Below are 4,063 nucleotides of genomic sequence, written 5' to 3'. Positions count from 1 at the left end.
GCCCAGTGCTCTATTCATGTTGCCACCAGCCCCTTATCTAGGCGACTACTTCTATCCTCCACTCTGTCCACATTCATACTTTTTTTGCAGCAGAATGGCTAATTCGTCAGGTGCTGTGGTTCCAGTTAAGGCCCCGCCTAGCACCCAGCCCGAGAACGAGACCTTGCCCAGGCTGGTCTGTTTAGCATCAGGAGCTGCTAAGAGCTTTGGAGAAGCTGGGCCGTTTGAACGATGGATGGGGCTCTAAGCAAGGAGAGCTCTCAACTCTACAAAGCCCCCAGACAGAAATGCAAAGCTCCCCTTTTTGCCTAAGCCTGGTGTTTCCAGAGAAGGTTTTGCTTTTTGACATCAACAGCCATTCCCAAATGTTTACTGACCCCGCCTGGATCCCAGATTGAGCTCAAGGGGTCGGTACCCCAGGCTCAGGGCACACTCACTCCCTGATGGGGCTCACAAGTGAGTAAATGATTCCAAAATTCCGGGAATCTGCCCAGCAGGCCTGGCTGAAATGGAGTTACTTCTCCCTTTCTGTCTCTTGAAGTACGTACCCCAATTCTTCCACCATCAGAGAAGTTGCCTAATAAGGAGAGATTTCCTGTGTTACAACACTGAAAAGCAAATGATAAGACATTTATACAGGGCTTTAAGGTTTTCAAATTATTTTATATACATGACTTCCATTTGATCCTGACAATCCCCTTGGAAGATAGTATCACCCCCATTTTGCAGAAGAGGAAACTGGAGCCTATAAAAGTTAATTGACTTACCCAAGGATACACAGCTAGCAAAATGCAAAAGCTGGGAGAGTTCACAGAATCACAAAATCCAAAGAGCTGGAAGACATTCCCGAATCTATCTAGTCCAATTAATGTATGGAAAGGAATCCCCACTGCAACATACAAATGGTCACCCACTCTGCTAGAAGGCTTCCAAGGAGGAGGAACCTACCATACCTCTTAAGGCAGGTCATTCTACTTTTGGATAACTTACTCTTAGGTGGCCTCTTAACAATTTCCCCCATTGCTTCTGGTTCAAACTTCTGGTGCTTCTGGCACCAAACAGGACAAATCTAATCTCTCCTCCAAATGAAAACCCTTCAGAGAATCGTACATGTATATCCCCCCTGGACCTGCTCTAGACTGAACATTCCCAGTTCTTCCCACCCATCCTCAGGACACCATCTCATCTTCCTCTGGGCACTCTTTAGCTAAATACAGACATTCTTAAATGACGGTACCATTTGCCAAATAAGATCTGACAAGGCAGGTCTCCCCTACCTATTCTTGGAAGCTGTGCCCCTCTTAAGACTGCTAGATGCTATACCACAAGCCTGTCTCAGATTGAGATTGATGTTGACTAAACTCAAATCTTTTTTCATAACAAATGTTGCCTAATCCTGCCCTTCACCATCTTCCACTTGCGAAATTGATTATTTATGCCCATGTGAAAATCTTTACATTTATCTTTATTGAATTCCATCTTAGACTTAGTTGAACATTTTCTCTCAATTATCTTCCACTTGTATGTATGTTTCCTGGCTCCAAGCTCAATTCCTTTCCCACTTTTATCAAGTTTCCTCTCCACATCTACTTTTTCAAAAACCCTTACTTTCACAACTCTAAGACAGAAAAACAAGCCTCTCCATATGTAATTAAGCCTGATTAGAATTTAACAGGTCAAGGGATCTGGCTAGGATGCAGAGAATACCTCAATTCGAAGCTTGTGTCAAACTGTCTCAACTTTGGTCTCTGCTTTTTGACCACCAACCTATGCCATCCCCACTAACCATGTTTCCCTCTACTTTATAACCTCTAAGACTTTTCGTCCTAATCAGTACCTTTAATCCCCTCACTGCTTAGGTCTCTTTCCTAGGCCATCACCCACATATACTTCGCTACTACCCACTAATTCATCTACATCTCTTTCATCCTTCAAAAAATATCCCTTGAACCATTCTTTCTTGCTAGCTACCATTCTCTATTCCTCCTCCTTTTCAAAACCAAACTCCCCAAGAAGGCTAAATATAACTGGGGCATCTACATCCTCTCCTATCACTCTCAACTATCTGCAGCCTGCCTTTCAATCTTATCATCTCTTCATTGACAAATCTAAAAGGGCTTTCTATCATCCTTCTGGGCAGCCCCTCTCCTGTCTTGAATAATCACTCACCCTCTCCTCTTTGGCTTGGCATGTCACTGCTCTTTAGATCTCCTACCTTTCTGAAAGGTTCCTCCTCAGTTTCCTTCGCTGGCTAACCCTGGGTGTCCCCAAGCACTCTCCGTAATTTGCTTCCTTTCTAGTCTGTCCATTTTACCCACTTCCACTTACTCTGTGATTCAGACAACAGTCCCCTCCATCTCTCCAACTTTTTTCTGGCCACCTCCAAGGTGTGGAATATTCTCCTCACCTCTGCCTCCTGGCTTTCAAGACAGGGCTCGAATCCCACTTTGCTCAAGGAGTCTTTCCCAGGTGACCTCAATGTCTATGCCTTCCCTCGGAGATGACCTGCTTCCAAGTTACCCTGTACAGCATGAATGCCCATGGGCTTTTTGCAGAGTGCCTCCCCCCATTAGAACGTGGGCTAGGCTTGCTAATGTAATGTGTCTTGGCACATAAGTGCTTAATAAATGCTTGCTACTGACTTGACTGTAGTCTTATTTACAGAAAGGCTGATCCAATAGCATTGGAATTTGTCCACTGGGAAAACGCTGATAGTCTCTCAATACTTAATAAATCAAAGACAACCTAATATATCTTGTAGTATGACCTAAGTTTAAAATCCGTGGCTGTTATTTCACAACAAACTCTCTTATAGTGAATGAATAATACCCCAAACTGTATTCTTTCACTTCTGATAGTACCGATTAATAATTAGAGAACCCTCAAGAGTTTACTTATTGAGGGGCAACTAGATAACTCAGTGGATTGAGAGCCAGAGGGCCCTGGGTTCAAATGTGACCTCAGAAACTTCCTAGCTGAGTGACAATGAGCAAGTCAGTTAAACCCAATTGCCTGGCCCTTTACCACTCATCTGCCTTGGGACCAATACCTAGTATCAATTCTAAGACAGAAACGAAGAGTTTAAAAAAGGTATACTTACTAGATGTTGTTTCAAATCCAGGCAGGCCAGCTTTTCACCCTGCCCCAACTCACTTTTTGCAGCCTACAGCCTATACGTGTGGTTCTATTTCAAAGCTCTGTGGGGATCATAGGACCATCAAATGGAAAATGGTCTTCAAACCAAGGTGCTGACTGAATAGCCCCTGCTTGTATCGCTTGGCCTTCTCTGAACCACGCTGCTAGTTCTAGCTAACTTTGGGACAGTGGTAGGTAACGGTGGCCTGGCGTTCTCAAAAGCTGAGAGACCCTGTCCAAGTCAAAAGGCTTCACACCTGCCAGCTTACTGCAACATGGCCAAATGGCAGGAAAATGTCCACGAGGTGAGGAGGTTTGAGTTAAAGCCACTTCCCAAAAGCAATCTTAATCTGGGCATCATCATCTCCCTAACGTGGAGAGCTACCCAAAAGAGGATAAACTGCCTCAGGGGGAGAAGTTCTGAGATGCTGAAGGTCTTCAAAGGCTCCAAAGACTAACTGAAGGTGCTGTAAAGAGATTTCTAGGGCAGCTAGAGGCCAGAAGGTCTCTGAGATGGACCATCCCATTGAGATTCTATGGAAGCAATGAAATCTGAGTCAGTGGAGGGAGGGGATGCCCACAAACCAGGACAAAGGATAGGGACTGGACCTGGGACGTTCACTGGTCTAGAAAAGGCTCCTTCTACCAGTTCATGCGGGCACCTTCTTGGCAACATACAGTCTAGGACACCAAGAGATTAAATGACTTTAGCCAGGGTGCTCTCAGGGCTTCCTGGGTTTAAGATTAGTTCTCTAGCATCAATGCCGTGCTGCCTCGAATATCGCTGAAATCAGCTGGACTTTCCCTGCAAATGGCCAGTCTTTGGTAAAGGATCAAAGACTAAAAGGCAGACATACTAAACCCGGATTCTCTTTTATATACCAGGCAAGAAAAGCAGAGCATGAAATGATTTACTAATAGAAAAAAA

This window comes from Monodelphis domestica, chromosome 1 (genome assembly GCF_027887165.1).
Source record: "Monodelphis domestica isolate mMonDom1 chromosome 1, mMonDom1.pri, whole genome shotgun sequence".
Taxonomy (NCBI): Eukaryota; Metazoa; Chordata; class Mammalia; order Didelphimorphia; family Didelphidae; genus Monodelphis; species Monodelphis domestica.
Note: the sequence above shows the minus strand (reverse complement) of the source record.